Raw genomic sequence first — 19,708 nt, 5'->3', positions numbered from 1 at the left:
CAAATACACTGTATTAGCAGATCTGCCTAAATTGGGAGTGTTCTTCAGAATCTGAACTTATTACCTTAAGAGTGCTATTGAAATACCAGGAGGGTAGGGAGAGATTGTGTACAGAGATATATTCATGAAGAGAACACTGTATGATCAAGAAAGGTCATTGACTCTTTGGATGGTGGTAGTATCAGACGTTATCCCCACAAAAGAGCTAGAGCTTCGGGAGTTTGTTCTGTCATGAGTCCAGGAGAGAAGTCCCACACCTACTTGTTGATTAGTCAGAAGGATGTGGCAAATACCAGGATTAAAATCTGCACTCTAAATGTGGTTCCTGGCAATGTAAAAACAAATAACCTGCAGACTTTGTAATTCTTAAGTATTTCACAAACTACTATGAGCTGTTACTGTAACTAAGAACACCATCGATGTTGTAAAGAATTTTATTTCCTGGACAGGAAAGGCCCGCATAGTGACGGGATAAAAGGGCAGTGTGTCTGTGCTACCCGCCAAACGGAGGGATTGATATGCATCCCTGCGCTTCCCAGACAACACAGACTCCGCACCCCTCCCCAGACACAGCCTCTCTCCAGGCTGAAAGGAAGGAGAGCTTCCGGATGCATACTGAGTGGGAGGGTGCTGGGCACATCCCCAATCCATCCGAGGGCATTGGCCAAAACCCTCACATCAGTCATGGTTTAGGTGGCTTTAATGATTTAAGTTGATTAAATAATATACCCATTCTAGGCAAAGAGTGTGCTTCATCTTTGCCTAGAGAAATTGAACTTTCTATAACACAGACAATGTCTTAGTGTTCTCAGAAGAAACAAGAATCCCTGTAGAAGTCCAAAGGCATGATGAAAGTCTGATAACCTCTGCTTCCACACATCTTCTACGCCTACCAAAAGTCGCTTCATAAAGCGTGTGGACTCAGAGATGGAAATCTAGTTGAACTACTACCCTTCACATCTGCTGTTTGTATAGCTCAAAGAGTTCAGTCTGTTTGCTTTGAAACATGTCTGTGAACTTGCAAAGTACAGACACTGCTTTCTCTTCCTAACTGAAGAATTTTTCTGCTCTATGCTATATTTTTTTTAAATATTCAGAAAACACATTTCACTAATCCTTCCTCCTTAAAATCTGAATTCCACAAATGTGGGATGCTAATCCTCAAATTGATCCTAAGGTCAGCCAAAGAGTATTGGGATGGATTTTTAATCACTCCTTCCAGGGAATGCATTCAGTCATTTATTGAATTATGGCGGTAAGTGGTTGTCTTTTATCCCCAGTGCATTTCCAGGTGTTGCATTACCTAGAAATCCTGTACTTTTAATACATTCTTTAAAGCCTCAGCTTTATGTATGCTTTAGCATCGAGACACAATTGCTGCCTCTGGGAATTTCCTTACAGTCCGCATCTACCCATGTTTGGGGTACCTACTATTCAAGTTTTTACATATATATAATATCCAGTTACATTGATTCGTCTCCCCTCTTTCCACCACGTGCTAGTTTGGCCATGAGTTGAGCTACTATAACAAACACTCACATTTATACTGGCTTACACAAATAAAAATCTATCCTTCCTCTCATAAAACAGCCTGGAGTAAGCAGTCTAAGACTGATACAGTTGTTCTGTCTCACAAAGTTGTCCAGGAACCTCTCTGTCTCAGAGCTGCCATCCCTAGGGCGTTATCCTCACCCGTATGTCCAGGTCTGATATTAGCATATCAGAATTCTAGCTACAGAAAAAGGAGAGAGAAGGACACAACCTGAAAGTCTGTAAAGTCTTCTACCACAGCTGGCTGCCATTGTGGTCTTTATTCAAAGTGGATTTGTGTCCAACTGAAAACCAGGGATTCTAGTTCTACAAAACATACCGATGTTGACAAGTAACTAGTGGTGTCTCTCTCCCTCATCAGCCATGCCAAGGTAAGGCATATCTATATCTGATATAAGATCAGAAGGCGGGAGTGCCTCCAGGCCACCCCATGGGCCTACTGCACGCCATAGACTCACACTCCAGACTTGATCTCTCCAGATTTGAGGTCTGCTATGAAAACAAAACCCCTTCCATCCGGCAGCAGTGCGGGACGCAGTGGGGCAAGGGAAGGCACAGAAGGAGAATGCCTAGATGGTATTTGTGAAGCAAACGGAGACGGAGATACTACTACTCCAATGTGACTGGAAAAGAAATCACTGAATTGGGCAAAGAGCAGTTGAAAACATCTGGAAAAAGTTTATCGGCCATTAATCAAAATGGGTCTTCTTGACTTAGGTTCAATTTTCAAAAAGTAAAGGTCACTGCCTTTTCATATCCCTTGGCTCTGTGAACCCTGTTAATGATGGCCCATCACATCAGTCACACGCATGACAGCCAGAATCCAGCTTCTAAGGCTGTTGCTCTGCCCCTCCTTTACGGCCCCTCGGGACTCACAGACCAATCCTGCAGTCCTCCTGCCCCCTTCTCCTCCTAGGGACCTCACTTCCCATGAAATCCTTGTCAATTCTTGCCAGACCCTTTCCTCTTCCTCTTATCCAATACATTTTGGAAAATCAGCTTTAAAATTCTACCAAGGCTAACCACACCAGGCCCGCATTAAGTGTAGGTATATTGATGCTTCTGTATCAAGAAAAATGTAAGACATACTTTGAAGTGCAATTGCACATAATATAATTCTGGGTTTCTTTAAATATTCAAAATGGAAAACTAAAGGAATAAGAGGACCTTGCCAATGGCCCCTGAATGCTCAGACCTCTCTTTGCCAGCTCTGTTAAGTGTCTCTGGTTACCTAATTCATTATTTTCCAAGTAAATCCTCTTTTGAAAAGATTAACTTTCTGTATTTACTTTTTAAAGTCTTATTCAAATGTATTCCTTTTCTGGTTTACTCATTTCCAGCATTGCTTCATATATATATATTTTTTTACATAGATGCATAGCATTTCAGGCGTATTATGAGATGACTAAGCAGAGGCAAATACCTCATAAGACAAGGCTTTTGTGGGAAAACTCAAACCAATGTATGAAGTCACTTGTTCGACCTTAACCTGTTTGAGGGTTAAGGGCTGCCTGTGTGGTCTAAAACTACTTCAAGAATTCAACATTACAAAGAGGGAGGAAAAAAATAAGACGGGTTTCTCAACTACATGTATCAACTAACAGGATTTGGAATACCCATAATGGTGTTTTGCATCAAGACAAGAATATACAGATGTTAATCTCATCCCTGCCTTCAGCTCAGCATACCCACTTTTTCCTGAAAGGCAGGCAATGCCTCAAAATAGTATGGATATGCCTTGGAGTGTGGTGGGGAGAGGAAGGCCAAGGTCAAGGCTTTGGATGCAAAGGGGTCTAGGAACTAGAGTAGAAAGGGGTGATTTATTCCTCACCCAATTATTTTATATTTTTCTAAGGTGAATCTTTACCCTTAAATCCAATTACCTCAGAAATAATTTTCAGGGGCGCCTGGGTGGCGCAGTGGGTTAAGTCTCTGCCTTCGGCTCAGGTCATGATCTCAGGGTTCTGGGATCGAGCCCCACATCGGGCTCTCTGCTCGGCGGGAACCTGCTTCGCCCTCTTTCTCTGCCTGCCTCTCTGCCTACTTGTGATCTCTGTCTGTCAAATAAATAAATAAAAATTTAAAAAAAAGAAAGAAAGAATTTTCAGGAACCACACTTTCCAAGGTGAGTGGAAGTGTTTATACATGCAAATAGAGGTATTGAAGTGGGCAGGAGGGAGGTGGTGCTGTAGACTTGGACTATTTTGAGGAGATTGGGGGAACATAGGGGGGAATGAGATACCTACATTTACAGATATGTCATCTATAGTGTCTGCAGGAAGGCCGAAAAGATTCAAGGAAGAATCAACAACCTGGACATAAAAGTTTCTGGAGCCATGCTAGCCTAAAGTCAAGAGGTGGTGTTTAGGCAAACCCGAAGGACTGAGACAGAACCTGTTGGACTCGTCCTCAGGTTCATTGTTGTACCAGCCCTGCAAAAGGGGCAAGTGGAGATCTGCAAGGGGGAAAGATGATTTCTTGCTGAAGACATTAACAATTTAGTCCAGGTTGTGAACAAGATCGTGCCCTTCGTGACAACCATTGGTCCACCTTTTCCCCTTGAAAGGCTGGGTAGAGCTTACGTCATCGTGTCTACTTAAGCCTGCTAGTCTACTGATTTTTGTTCCAGTGCATTTCTTGGTGAAAAGAGGGGAGTTCTACCATCGTGTCTTTACATTTACGTGTGAGGAGTTTGAGAAGGCTTAGAACAAATACACTCTACTTGAAAATATACATACAGAAAACTAGATCTTAAGAAAAGAATATAATGCCAAAATCAGACTCTACACAGATGCAGTCCTTAAGTTTCAGATTTGCCTCTTGAAATTTTTTTAAAAGATTTTATTTATTTGAGAGAGAGAAAGAGAGTACAAGTTAGGAAGGGGGTAGAGGATCGGGAGAAGCAAAGCAGACTTCCCGCTGAGCAGTGAAGCCCAATGCAGGGAGGACTCAGCCCAGGACCCCGGGATCGTGACCTGAGCTAAACCAACTAAACCACTCAGATGCCCCTGCCTCTTGAATTTTCTTACCAAAAAGAAAAAGAAGAAGGTCAGTGTATAGATAAGATTATATTCAAAAGAAGGAGGTACTATAGGAAGCAAATAATATCTAAAATAAATTTCTCATGAAAGACATAAAGTACATGCAGAAAGTAATGAAAAGAGCAATGCCCCTAACAACTTTCTTAAATGTTTCCATAATTTTAAAAATCAACACACACACAGACACATTCTATGAATATCTGGAAAAAGAAGAAAAGTGTAAAACTCAAAGTAAAAATCAGCCATAATCATCCCAATATTTTGGAGAATTTCTTTCCAAAAAAGGTAGAGATATAAAACAATTATGTTTCTATTGCCAAACATTTAGGTTCCTTCCAATATTTTGCTATTTTAAAAATCCTGTAATAAATGTCTTCTATTTAAACATGTGGCTGAGCTGATGCTTATTTCCTTAATAAATTCTTAGTACTAGATTTACTGGATGAAATGATAGAAACGTTTTGAAGGCTTTTGGTACATCTTTCCAAACCGCTTTAGATGAAAGGAAAAATAAAAGAGTAGACTTTTAAAATATACAAAAATAAAAACGAATTTAGATGAATATGAGCATCATGGCCCGTTCCCACCCCAAGTATAGACACAAGTATTCCTCTCACAACTACTTTGCAGAGTTCACAAAATTTTTGGCAATTGACAAGTTTGTAGGTAAAAGAAAAAGGTGTTTAGTAGTGATAAGTTTCATTTGACATGAAACATGGTCCCTGTCCCTTTGAGAGCAGTGGTGTTCATTTTTTATTACATTATATCTTATTTCCTACAGCAGCACATGGCACGTAGTGGATATTTAATAAAGGTCCAGCCAATAGTGAATTAATTACATTTTCATGTGTTTATAGGATATTTATATTTTCTATTCTGTGAATTGTTTTGCCATGCCTCTGCCCATCGAGATGTTAGCAAAACTTTTCTAATAATAAATAACCTAATTGATTTCATATGCAGCTTCTTGTCGCAAATGTTGACAAAGGCATATCTTTGAAACTCAGTTAAGTATAAAATTAATAAAGTGAAAAGTGAAGTTGACATGGTGTGAATATAGACCTTTAGACAGTTGGGTTTGACCCAAGGAGAATTCCTGCTGAAATAAGTATTGATTTCAGTAAGTAGAAGTCCACTTAAGATATTTCAGGATAAGACAGGTCTGGGGAGAGAGAGCACAACTTTACATCTGAGAAATTTATTCTACACACATTTGCAAAAGTGTTCGCAAAATACTTTCACTCATTTATTCAAAAGATATGAACTGCAGCTCCACTCTGAGCCACACACAGTGCCAGGGCTCTGGCAGGGAGCAAGGAAAGCAAGGCTAGGGACATCACTGCAGAGCCCCCTACTTCAGTGTAAATGATCGTTACATTGTTTATTGTTATTTGAAAACTGAAAGCAATCTGAATATTCACCACTAGTGACAGGTTTCTAAATTGCGGTGAAATACTATGTAAATTTTTATACATACTAACTATAAAAACAGTGTTTGAAGGAAAAGTAATTTAAAGAACACTATATATAGTATGAGCCCAACTGTGTTTAAAGGGGTTTTTTGAGTGCATGATGGTTCCCCATCAGTGAAGGATCTGCCTTTGGCTCGGGTCATGATCCTGGAGTCCTGAGATAGAGCCCCACATCAGGCTCCCTGCTCAGCGGGGAGCCTGCTTCGTCCTTTTCCTCTCCCTCTGTCTCGACTCGTGCTCTGTCTCTCTGTCAAATAAATTTAAAAAAAAATCTTTAAAGAAAAAAAAAGATAGGGCTTTCATCTTTCATTTTACAGACTTCAGAACTGTTTCTTGCACAATGAGCTTTAGGATAATTAGAAAAATCAGAATAATTTTTTTTTTTAAACAAAAAGTAAGGGATTGGGTTCCTATATGGTAACTGGAACCAAAATATTTCTCCTCCCATGATGGCTGATTTGGGGCGAGGGTAGATTAGAGATTGTGCTCCATTTCACAAGTAAATAAGCAAATTCAAGTAACTTAAAACTACTGCATTATCAAATTCAAACCACTAAATGCCATGGTGGGAGTGGAGGGTTGATTTTTGTTGTTTTGTTTGTTTGTTTGCCTACAAAATTGTCAATTGCCGAGAACTTTGTTCCCTCCACAGAGTAGCTGTGGAGCTACTGGTCACTCTCATATACTCCTGGTAGGGAAGAGTATGATTTTTTAAAAACTATTTTTAAGTGGTTTCCATCACTGATCTTTAAAAGTCTAGTCCCTCATTGTTCATGTTGTCTAAAACAATTTGGCAAAATGTATCAGTAGCCTCAGAAGTTCTTCCGTCATTTCACTCAGCAGACATAATGTTGAGAATCTCTCAAGATAGAACCACCAATCCAGTCACAGATGTACACAGGAAAACATTTATTGGAGGATTTTTTTTTTCAGCTTGTCTACCAATCTGCAAGCAAAGCTACCAACACTGAAAACAGCCCACTCACGTGTGCCTCAAGTCAGCCATCACAGTCGACTGAAAGTTCAGGATCCAGTTAACGCGTAGTCCATTTTATTATATGGGTTTTAAATTATTTGCTATTTTCCAACAAAACTGTCTGGTTCAGGAACTCCCATGTGATAAGTGCATATAATAAATCCTTTATTTCTAGCATTTAAAAAGTAAGTAACATTAAATGTTAACAATATTTAAAGAATATTATTTTGAAGGGGTGCCGGATCCCTGGCCCACGCTGGACATACACCTGTCTCAGCCCATCCCTGGGGAGACCACTGACCTTATGGCAATTGTAGCAGACACGCTGCCTGGAAAGAAGGCCAGGCCAAGATCTCCCAGAGATAGCATGTCTCTACCATACCGGCTTTTCTCAGCACACCTGCTCCCCTTTCTCTTTTCTCCATTAGGCTCTGCTTCATTTGCCACCTGCTTCAACCTGGCTGCCACGGCCCCTTTCTCAGCCTATCAGCTCTCCATATGCTTTGAACTTCTGCCCCATGGCCAAACCTCCTGGTCACTCGATCTCCAACTCCAATTCCCGCCCCCCTCCCAAAAGAAGAGGCGTCCGATTGGCTCACCTGAATTTTTTAAGTCAATCCCAGAAGTTATTCGTGACTTTACCAGCCTGGAGGCACAACCATTGACTCAAGTTTAATCAGTGAGGCCACGGGGAGGACAGAGTTAGGAAAGAAGCAGGGTGGAAGATGGTTGACCTGTCTGAGTCATTTGCACAGGCTTTGGGTAATCTTCCTTAAAGACTGCTTCTGCCAGCCCACGTTGTCCAACTTGGGCAGGATCAGACAGGTCTATGTCAGGGAGCGGCAGTGGCAGCCTGACTTGGAATAGCAACACTGAGATGAGATGAAGAGGGCGTCCATAAAAGAGACAGCAATGGTAGCCTTGTGAGGACTTTCAGAGTTCAGGTGGGCCAAGCAGGGTGTCTGTGTGGCACCTGGAACATTAGAACTAAGAGAGGCAATGGGGACTTTGCAATGGGTGCTGCTAAGGGCAGCCCAACATCGAGTATAGAGGTCACCCATGAGCCCTGGTAGGAAGTGCCAGAGTCCAGGGAGGATGAGGAGGGCATCCACACAGAGGGCTCAGAAATAACTACAGAATAATGACATACAAGGCGCATTCATCAAAGAAGTAATACATACTAAGGAAAATGGATCTTGCTGTCAGTGTAACAAATTCGAATGAACCCTATGATATTGGACTGGTCCTGGAGATGTCTATGAAACAATCGTTCTTAAAATCCATGAATAGATATGGAAATACAGATTTGTATGTCTATATATGCATGCATATAATTCCCTTGCTCTGCCTACTGAGAGGACCTGGGAGCACACTGAGTGTCCAGATCGTGGTTTCTAAATATCATTCTCCACTAAAAGAAGCCAAGTATTCTTGGAGAAATGGTTGATTCCAGGGCAGTGCCAGGAAAGGTTTAAGATGAACCTGAAATTCTTGTGCCAGCAATTAAAAAACTACCCAAAGAATATAGGGACATGTTACTAGGACACAGAAACTTTTAAAAGGCTCCCACAAGCCAAACCTGTAACCATTGGGATGTTCAAATAAATAATGACAATAACAGATTATAGCCCATAAGATGCACTAAATTCCATAATGAGATAAATAAATACACAAACAAGTGGGGAGTGGAGAAGGCATTTCCATATAGTGGAAAGCTAAATGAGAAATAGAGGAGGAGTGATGAAATTAGAAATAAGTAGCAATAATTCAAAAAAATTAATAATAATTCAGCCAGAAAACATCAATGGATGCCAAAACTGGAGGGTGAAAGTTTAATAAGAAACACGGCATTTACCTAGTCTTAAAGTGCCACCCTACTCAACAAGAGAAAAACAATATTCAAAAATGAAAAAAGGACCTGAATAAACAACTGTATATGAAAAGATGCTCAACATCACTAATTATCAGAGAAATGTAGATCCAACCACATGAGATACCACCTAACAACTGTTGGGGTGGTCCTTATCAAAAATAAAAACAAAACAAAACAAAATAAAAGCAAAAACAGGAAGCAACAAGATCTGGGGAGGATGTAGAGAAATTGGAACATTTGTACACTGTTGGTGGGAATGTTGAATGGTGCAAACACCATGGAAACTAGTATCGAGGATCCTCAAAAAATTAAAAATTAAAAATAGAATTACCATATGATCTAGAAATTATACTCCTTTGCATATATTCAAAAGAACTGAAAGTACACCCCAAAAGATACTTGTACACTTGTGTTTATAGAACATTATTCACAATAGCTAAATCATGGAAGCAACCCAAGGGTCCATCAACAGATGAATAGATAAGCAAAATGTAGTACATACGTACAGTTCAGGGGCACCTGGGTCACTCAGTCAGTTGGGCATCTGCCTTCAGCTTGGGTCCTGATCTCAGGGTCCTGGAATCGAGTCCCCTGTCAGGCTCCTTGCTGAGCAGACAGCCTGCTTCTTTCTCTCCCTCTGCCTGCTGCTCCGCCTGCTCGTACTTTCTCTCTGGGTCAAATACACAGAGAGAGACAGTGAGAGAGGGAACAGAAGCAGGGGGAGTGGGAGACAGAGAAGGACCCTGGGATCATGACCCGAGCCAAAGGCAGACGCTTAACAACAGAGTTTCCACGATAAACAAATCTTTTAAAAAGGAAAGGGAAGGGAAGAAAAGAAAGAAAGAAAGAGAGAGAGAGAGAGAGAGGGAGAGAGAGAGAGAAAGAAAGAAAGAAAGAAGAAAAGAGAAAAGAAAAGAAAGAGAAAGAGAAAGGAAGACATTCAATTCATCTTAAAAAGAAAGGAAATTCTGATATATGCTACAAAGTGGATGAACCTTGAGGACATTATGTTAAGTGAAATAAACTAGTCACAAAAAGGCAAATACTATATAATTACACTTAGATGCTTAGAACAGTCAAAATGATAAAGATAGAAAGTGGAGAGTGGTTGCCAGGGGCTAGGAGGAGAGGGGTATGGGGAATTATTCTTAATGGATACACACAGTTTCAGTGTTGCAAGATGAAAAGAGCTCTGGAGATGGATGCTGGTAATGATTGGCACAACAATATGAATGTACTCAATACCACTGGACTGTACACTTAACACTGGTTAATAAGTTTTTTTTAATTTTAAGTACCACCCTACAAAATATTGTAGTACGTTGAATGGTGACCCTCAAAAAGATACATCCATGTCCTAAGGTCCTGAACCTATATATGTGATGTTATTTGAAAAAAGGGTCATTGCAGTTGTAATTAAGTTAAGGATTTTGAGATAAGATCATCCTGGATGACCTGGTTTGGGCTCTAAATCCAATGGCAAGTGTCCTTATAAGAGATAGATGAGAAGACATGGCCAGAAGGAGAGAGCTGTGTGAAAAGAGAGGCAGAGTCTGGAGTGATAAGCCATGAGGAATGCTGACAGACACTAGAAGCTAGAAAAATCAAGGGAGGATCCTCTCTCCCTTAGAACCTCTGAAGGGCATGCAGCCCTGCCAACACCCTGATTCCAGACTTCTGGTCTCCAGAACTGTGAAAGAATAAACCTCTGTTGTCTTAAGTCAGCCAGCTTGTAGTAATTTGTTACAGCAGGTCTAGGAAACCAATAAATTACTTGCCACATTTTGATAGTTGCATTGTGGTTAAGTCCCAGAATGTCCCTCTGTGTAGGAAATGCACACTAACATATTCAGGGGCCGTGGGCCTTTGGGTCGGCAATTACCTCAATTACAGCAATTTACTCCCAAATGGTTCAGGAAGGGGAAGGGAGAGGTCCTTTGTACTCTTCTTGCAACTCTAAGTTTGAAGTTATTTAAAAAAAAAAAAAATCTCCATCCTAGGGATCTAGTGACTTGGAAGAGGTATGACAGTGGATTTTGTGGGGCCTTTTGGCGGGTTCCTTGGAGCTTCCCTGCAGGAGATGTGCTAATGTTTCCTGCAGTTCGCTCTTTTTGGCTTCTTCGTCAGCCCAAAGACTTTGATCAGCCCATCCCTCTCGGCCCAGTCCACCCCACTATCCCTGAGCAGGTGGCCCCAGGCCAGCTCCCCTCCATGGGCTCCATATTTGGTTTTTGAGAAGCCTGATACTCATTGGTACATTTGATCCCACAATGCACTCAACTAGTTCCCAAACTCTTGTGGACACTTGCAAAGCTCTCCAAGTAATCTTAAAGCCTCTCTTAATGATGGAAATGCAAATACCTCCCTAATCCGCAGTGGAGGAACACATAGGACGATGATCACTCTCCTTTCTCCAAGCACAACTATTTTGGCCAGATATGGGTGATTAGGTAATGCAAGTGGAAATGATCAGGCACAGCAACTGTGCGAGCTCTTGAAATCTACTCTGGAGATGTGCTCATGTGATCGGGACAGTAGGAGGAGCCACGCTTCATGGCCCCGTACCTGCACAGAAAAGCTTTTGTCAAAGTCATCTTGCAAAACCTAGGTAACAGGTTTTATCTTACTTATCTCTGGTACATTTTGCACCGTTTCAATAATGTACTCTCCTCTTTTGTGTTCTGCCAAATCACACCACCTCCCAGGTGTCATGTCCCCTGGCCACCCAGGATGCCTTGCTTAGTTCTCTTTATCCCGAAGTCGTACTCTTGGTTTCCTTAAGATTCTTTCCACCCTGAGCCCTCTTCTCTTCTCACTCAACATACCCCCCTGGCATCACCATCCATTCCCTTTGCTTCACGGGACTGTGGGTTGTCCCAATGTTTACAATGATACCTCAGGTTCTCCAAAGCCTGCAATAGAAAGACGGATTTATCTTTAGAGCCCAACTCAACCCAAACAACTAAAGAGGTTAGACCCTCAGGGGCCCAGCTCAGGAAATATTTTTAGGAAGAGCTGGATAAAAGGCGCCAGATCTGGGATGAGTTCCAGCCTTGAAGCCACCAAGGCATGGTGAACCCTGTGTTGGGGTTCGCTCAGTGGGAGATGTGGCGCATTTGCCTGGGGTCACTCTGAGAGTCTGAAGGCGGGCAGAAATGAAGTTTTTCCACCCTGCACACTTTCTTTGGAGCTCTCAATTCAGTTGAAAATCTGCCTTTGAAATGGAAATACTGTAATTTCAAAATCTCAGCGGGGCAGTTGGGGATGGAGGGTGTGGAGTGGATGAACAAAAAGCCCTGAGGCCTGCTTTTGACCTCTTCTTCTCCACTAACAAGCTCCAGCACACAGCTGAGCTGCCAGCCCTCTGGCTCTTGCTGTTCCTACGGTGGCTATGTCCCAGCGTTTCTGGGACAGAGCTAATTGCAAACAGTATGTCCTATTCATCACAAAGTCTGCACTCTTACTTGTCAGACTCCATGTCCCATATTTTCTTCAGAAAATATGATCGCCAGAGCTCTGTTTCTCAGCGGTCTAAAACTTCCCAGGAGAGAAACCGAGCTAACATACATCTATTCTGCCCCGATGGCTCCATTCTATCCCCTCCGGAAACGAAACCTACCCTTGGGCAGAAGAGCTCAGGCCTCTACCCCCTCAGTTTCATGACAGTTTCACGCAAATTAGTACATTTATTTACTTGTTCATTTGATTTCATTAAGATCATACTTTGCTTTCTAACTGGTAGTTCACAAGTGAATCTTGGGGTCTGCAGTCAGAAAATAACTTTATTCTTGTGCATTAGCTCATCCCTGAAACTGGATGTGATGGCAGGCAGAGGGCAGTGCTGTCGGCTAATAAAAGATCCTCTGGCTGCCTCCAATCTCAAGAAAGGTCTCACTTCAGTAATTAAAATGTCCGGTCACGAGTAATTTCACTAAAGCTTCTCCCCTGATAGAGCTTGAGCCTGCTGAAGCAAGGAGAGATGCGTTCAGTTTTTCCTCCCTTACCAGGCTCCCTCTAGCCCCTCTTGTTTAAAAGAAAAGAGGTGAGCACAGGGAAGAAGGAAGGTCCAGGATAGGTGAGGCCTTCCTTGGCTGACACCTGGTTAATATACCACTGAGCTCTGGCCACAGCAAACGTTCAAAGCTCACGCTGTCGGAGCTGGGAGCATGACCAAATCTGGCTCTTGCATGGGGGATTTTTGTGGGTATCTTTAGGAAGCCCCTGCTGGAACACTGCTGGTTCTTCTTGTGATTGGGGCAGCGAGTGCTTATGGGATGTATTTCCCTCTGACCCTGGGAGTTCAGTGGGAATACAGGGGGATACACACCACTTGGGGCTGCTCTTTGGGACAGGATTGGAAATGACTCTGGGGAAGAAGGGATGAGTGTTAAGACAAAGCCCCTACGGTGGCAGCAAGCCGAGTGGGGGCTGGATGTCCAGCTTCCTACAGGAAGCCTTCCTTCCCTTCTGTCCGACACAGTTCGCACCCGTTCTGCAGTGGCCTTGCCCATAGTAAGCAGACCTCTTGGGTTGGTTCAAACCCCAGTCCTTGATGCTCCTCAAACTCCTTGGGACAAGCTCTCCATGAGGTGCCCTTGGAGCTTCTTTCACAAGAATGGACATGAGGGGAAGGCCCACCCCTTCTCCTTAGAAGGTCACGGCGAGTCAGCTCAACATCCTCTTCCTACTCCATGCCCTCTGGCCTCTGCGCCTTCAGTCCCTTTCTTCCCTCAGGATGGATGAAGGTCTACATGCTGCAAACACATTTTTGGTTTTGGGGTTTTTCAGGTTTTTGCTTATCTGTGTTACCACATGCTGTGTAAGTGCACAGGTAGTCTGGAACCTTGCTTCAAAAGACAAAGGCATTTGCCAGTTTGCTCTCAGCCTTTGAACCTCAGCTGAAACTAGAACAGAAGTCAATTTTTAACATCCTGTTACATGTTATTTATTCCATCTTGGCCAGGGCCCCTTAACTCATGGAACCCTTCTAAAAAATAAAAATCTGGGTTTTTAGAGGGGCCTTGCCCTTTTGAGCTTTCTGAAACTTCTAAATATATTTCACGTATAGCAGAACACAGAGGTTCCCTCACACAAGCGTATCTGCGTTATACAGAAAACTTTAAGAACAGCTCCATGAATAGAAAACAGACTTGAATGAAATGCAGCAGTGTTGTTTTTGGAATAGTGAGCACTTAGGAGATTTTTCTCCCTTCTTTTCTCTTTTTTCTACTTTTTGAAATGTTTCAGCTTTTCTTTAGTGAGCCTAGACTGGTTCACAAAATCCTTTATCTGCAACTCCAAAATCCAAAAAGGTATGGGCTGGGGGGTGAAGGGTAGAGGATAGGATTAGGGGTGGGGAGGGGGGTAGGAGCTCTGAATACTAAGGATTTCTTCCCCCGTAATTAATTATCTATAGTTAGTTTAACCTGAACTGAAGGGAAGCTACTTAAAGCTTTTATCTCAGTGTGAACTTTCAAATATTTTAGTGCAGAAATAATCATATGTTTACTTACAACCTGCCTCCTCAGACTACTGGGGGTATTATGTAGTACACACCATAAACCCCATACCACCTCCTAAATTCCAAAAATAATTCTGAATTCCTTAACACATCAGGCCCTGTGGGTTTTGGACAAGTACTTAATAGCCTATACTTTTGAAAAGAAGAAAATATAATGAACTGTGTTGTTATTATTTTTCTTGTTCTACTAGCTTCTTCTTATAAGTGACCCATCCCCACCTCTAGTCTTTATACAAGCCATTCCCACCCATCCCTGGCCCTTCTGTACCTTCTCTCATCAAAGCAGAATTCACAGCCTACCTCCTGAAGGTGAAGTTTGAACTTTCCTGGTTAGTTCAATATCTTTCTTCACATAAATATCCAGTTTAGATTTGGGACACATGGTTTGCCCGGTCACACTAGTTTGGGCTTTAAAGAGACACAGTGACTCATAATTTAATGATAGTTTACCCAGCTGCTATCATAAGATTTCAGGAAGCCCCTTCCAAAGAACTTCCCTCTCCACTTCTTCTGGGAGCTCCTAGATCAGGTTCAATGAGTTTATGTCACCATGCATCTCCTGCTCCCACACCCACCCTCAAAGGCCACCATAAATATCCTTTATGGATAAAGACCTTCTTTCCTACTGAACCTCTCAACACAGTCCTCTACTCCAGAAAACAAACTAGAAGACTCTGAGAAGGGAGTAGACTCAAATCTGTAGGGTCTCTCCATATATTTTTTTAAGAATTTTATTATGTTTAGGTAATCTCTACACCCAACATGGAGCTTGAACTTACAACCCTGAGATCAAGAGTCGTGTGCTCTACCAACTGAGCCACCCAGGTGCCCCATCTCTCCATAAATTTGAGAATTACTGGTTTAAAGGTTTGCAGATCAATAGCAGGTCACAAAATTTAAGATATAAAATTTGGTTATAATGACTGAGAAAGACAGTTGCCGTTTACCTCATGCGTAGTTTTCCTAGTAAAAGTTAGAGTTTTCAACAGAATTTGTTCAATCTTGACCCTTGTCTAATAATTCAATATATTTCTTCACCATTTAAAAATATTTTTTTAGGGGCACCTGGGTGGCTCAGTCAGTGAAGTGTCTACCTTCAGCTCAGGTCACGAACCTGGAGTCCTGGAATTGAGCCCTGCCTCAGGATCCCTGCTCAGTGGGGCATCGGCTTCTCTCTCTTCCTCTGCCCCTCTCCCCACTTGTGTGCTCTTGCTCTCTCTCTCTCTCTTAAATACATAAAGTCTTTTAAAAAATATATTTTTTTAAACCATGCTTCTACCGGTGAATTTTCCAGGAGGTTTTCTTCCATGTCTGGCTGTTTCTCTACCTCTCTCCTCTCTTCCTCTTTCCCTTTCTCTCTTCTCTCGAGAACAACAAACAAACAAACAAAACACCACCACCACCAAAAATCTCTTCTTTTCTCCTGCAAAACAATTTAATATCTTTTTGTGCTTTGGCAGAAGCTAAGGCATAATTAAAGACAGAAAGTGGGATACACTAAGCTCCCTTAATGGGACCAAAATCACTGTTACAGGAATTCAGACTATGGTTAACATGGTCTCTTTCTTCTGCATCCCTGTTGCTACCTGGACAAATAATACAGTCAATATCTTTATTATCATCTCAAAGGGAAGAGTGAGCAGATATGTCAACCTGGAACCTGTGAATGTGACCTTATATGAAAAAAGGTCTTTACAGATGTAATAAAGGTAAAGATCTCAAGATGAGATCATCCCAGGTTATATAGGTGAGCTTAAATCCAATGGCAAGTATCCTAATAAGAAAAGTAAGACAGAGACAGAATTGGAGGAGGCCATGTGAAAATGGAGGCAGAGATCAGAGTGATGCATTGATAAGCCAAGGAATGCCTAAGATTGGCAGCAAACATCAGGAGCTTGCAGAAACAAGGAAGAATTCTCCACTTGAGACTTTGGAGAGAACATGGCCCTGCTGATACCTTGGTTTGGGACTTGTAGTCTCCAGAACTATGAGAAAATACATTTTTGTGGACTCAGGCCTTCAAGATTGTGGCGACTTATTATGGCAGCCCTAGGAAACTAACATAAAGGGACTAAAAGTGATTAGCCCTATGGGTAGCTCATCTGTCAGCTTAGAAGGGAAAATAGTAACGCTATTCATAAATTTTGCCTATTTGGGGGCTTAATTGTCAAGCAGAGAGAATCTTCACCAACTCAGGAATGGCTTCGGAAAAATACTCAGATAAATAACAGTGGCTTCTGACTCAGTGATGTATAGAATTGTTGAATGACTACTGGACACCTGAAACTAATATAAAGCTATACATTTGTTATACTGGGATTAAAATAAAATAAAAAAAGAACAGTGGCTTCTTCTGAGGAGCTATCTCCTGCTGCTTGAAATTGTGGGCCACTAGAGTCGAATTTGAATCCTGATTTGGCTCCTGGTTCTCCTACTCATTAACTCTGTAACGTCAGGCAATTGTCTAGCCTTGAGATGGGCACCTAAGAGCTAAATAAGTGTTAGCTCCTATTATCTTCATTTTTGTGATTTTTTTGTTTGTCTACTCCACATGGCCGTTTGTCTGTTTGCTTATCCTTTTCCATGGCTGGAAATGGCAACCCCAGTCCCAACCTTACACAACTTTTTAGTTCAAAATCCAACAGCAGCTAATTAGAATCCTTGCATCACTTATTTCAATATCTTGAGAGAGACCATGATGGATGTTAAGCCATTGTGCGTGCTAGCTATCACTGGCCTCACCTTCTTCTATGACTGTGAAGGCAAAATCTTTTTGAAGGGTATGTTTGTAGAAAGGTAATGGTTAAAGAAAAAAAAAAAAAAAAGACAATGGTGAGCATCTCCAGAACTCAGCAGCCTTTAAAATTTTGTATATTTGAACCTATTTATATATTCTTTCATTATCTATGCCTTTGATTTCATGCTTTAAAAAGCATCTCTTGGGGTACCTGGGTGGCTCCGTTGGTCAAGCATCTGCCTTCAGCTCAGGTCATGATCCCAGGCTCTGGGATCGAGCCCCATGTCATAATCGAGCTCCCTGCTCAGCTAGGAGCCTGCTTCTCCCTCTCCCTCTGTACCTCCTTCTTTTGGGTTTGTTTTTTTTTTTCCTCTCTCTGTCAAATAAATAAATACAGTCTTTTTAAAAAAGTATCTCTTACCTTGAGATCATATATTGACCCTCATTTTGTTATTTTACTTTCCACATATACTCTCTAATTTGAATTCTTTTATTAGAAGGGTACTTTTCTCCAAATAGCCTATTTGTCCCAACATAATCTTTTGAATAGCTCATACTTTTCTCACAAATTTAAAATGTGAATACTAATAGCAATCACATTTACTAAATACTTCTATGTCCCAGAGTTTGAGCTGAGTATATTACATTTCAGCTTAGCAGTATTATTATCCACATATGACAACTAAGAAATGCCATACTTGGGATTCACACTCAGGTCATCTAATTGTAGAATTCATGTTTTTAACCACTATGCTACTCTTTTCTCTTCTTTTTAAAAATATTTTATTTATTTTTTTGAGAGAGAGAGAATGAGAGAGAGCAAGCATGAGAGGGGGAATGTCAGAGGGAGAAACAGACTGCCTGCGGAGCCAGAAGCCTGCTGCGGGACTCAATCCCAGAACTCCAGGATCATGACTTGAGCTGCAGGCAGTCGACTGCTCAACCAACTGAGCCACCCAGGTGCCCCCACTATGCTATTCTCATAAATAATTTGGTCTATTTTTAGCTTAAACAATAGAAAACATTTTTGACGTAACTGAAGTCCAGATTGAAGGCTGACTTGGCTCAAGCTCACTCCCTATGATTCTCTTGACTCTGCTCTCTTCCATGTGTGGCTTCATCCCTAGGCTGACAGTGAGATAGCTGCAGTAATCCTAGCCCCCATATTCATGCACAAAATTGTCTGGTAGAAGAGAAACAAAAAATGGCTACTTTAAGAAACTCTCCCAGAAGAATAAAAAATTTTCTCAGACTCTCCAACAAAATTCTTCTCAAGACATTGGTTGAGGGCACCTGGGTGGCTCAGTGGGTTAAGCCTCTGCCTTCGGCTCAGGTCATAGTCTCAGGGTCCTGGGATCATGTCCGGCATCAGGCTCTCTGCTCAGTGGAGAGCCTGCTCCCCCCCAACCTGCCGCCTATTTGTGATTTCTCTCTCTGTGTGTCAAATAAATAAATAAAATATTAAAAAAAAAAAAAGGCATTGGTCGAAAATGGAGCACATGCTCATTCCTGTGTCAATTATGGGCCAGGAGATTGGATTAAATCAATTATACCACCCCTAGCATTAGAGATGGTATCAACTTTCCTTTGGAACATGGGCAGCATAAAAGTAAGGACTCTCAGTAAGGATTAGGTTCAGCTCTCTAATGCATAAAATTTAAAACAGCAATAGATTAAATAAGTCAAAAGGTTAATCAGTCTGGAGGTAGGCAGTACCCTGGAGGTAGGGCTAGGAGGGAGGCTCCATGGTCACCCAGTTTCCCTCCTCTCTAGTGCTCTCCCAGTCTCAACATGTGGCTTCTACTTCATGATCTTAGGTAATTCTGGAGCCACAGCCAACATATCTACCTTTAGGCACCAAGAAGGAGGAAGGAGTGGAAGGGAGAGACTGATTTCTTCTTTTAGGGACATATTCCAGAAATCACATGATACATTTCTGTTTACAACCTATTGGACAGCACTTAGTCATTTGGCAACATCTGGCTCAAAGAAGCTAAGAAATGTGGATTTTATCCCAGATAATTATTTTCCCAGACACACATCAGAGATTCCACTACTAAAGAAGAAGAACAAAAGATATATTGAGAGCATGCTAGCAGTCTCTACAACAGGTAGAAACATGAAATCAATCGGGGTTCGGTTACAGAGGAAGAAAGGGGAAGTAAATTCTGGTTAGGCAACCAACAATGTGTCCTGAAGCCCTCACGGAGTCTTTGGTCCAGTCCTAGACTAGTCAACAACCAAGCGGTATCAGATACTCTGGTTGGACATCTTGTGCCACACACACCCATTCCTGGAACTTGACTGTAGAGTAATTCCAAACCAAAACTCATGATTGAGAATGGAGTTGGAGAGATTTGTTTGTATTTTTTTTTAAAGATTTATTTATTGATTTATTGGACAGAGAGATCACAAGTAGACAGAGAGGCAGGCAGAGAGAGAGAGAGAGAGAGAAGCAGACTCCCTGCTGAGCAGAGAGCCCGATGCGGGACTCGATCCCAGGACCCCGAAATCATGACCCGAGCCGAAGGCAGCAG

The 19,708-nt window shown here is 41.8% G+C and overlaps 1 protein-coding gene across 4 annotated transcripts in view; it reads left to right on the top strand.

Moving 5' to 3' along the window:
• The window catches only part of HSD11B1 (hydroxysteroid 11-beta dehydrogenase 1), a 64,160-nt gene that overhangs the window by 39,543 nt on the left and 4,909 nt on the right, over nucleotides 1-19,708 (top strand). The gene's annotated exons all lie outside the window — the stretch shown is intronic.

The sequence above is a fragment of the Mustela nigripes genome, chromosome 10 (assembly GCF_022355385.1).
Source record: "Mustela nigripes isolate SB6536 chromosome 10, MUSNIG.SB6536, whole genome shotgun sequence".
Classification (NCBI taxonomy): Eukaryota; Metazoa; Chordata; class Mammalia; order Carnivora; family Mustelidae; genus Mustela; species Mustela nigripes.
The sequence above is the reverse complement of the archived record's forward strand: the minus strand, read 5'-3'. Positions and strand labels throughout refer to the sequence as shown.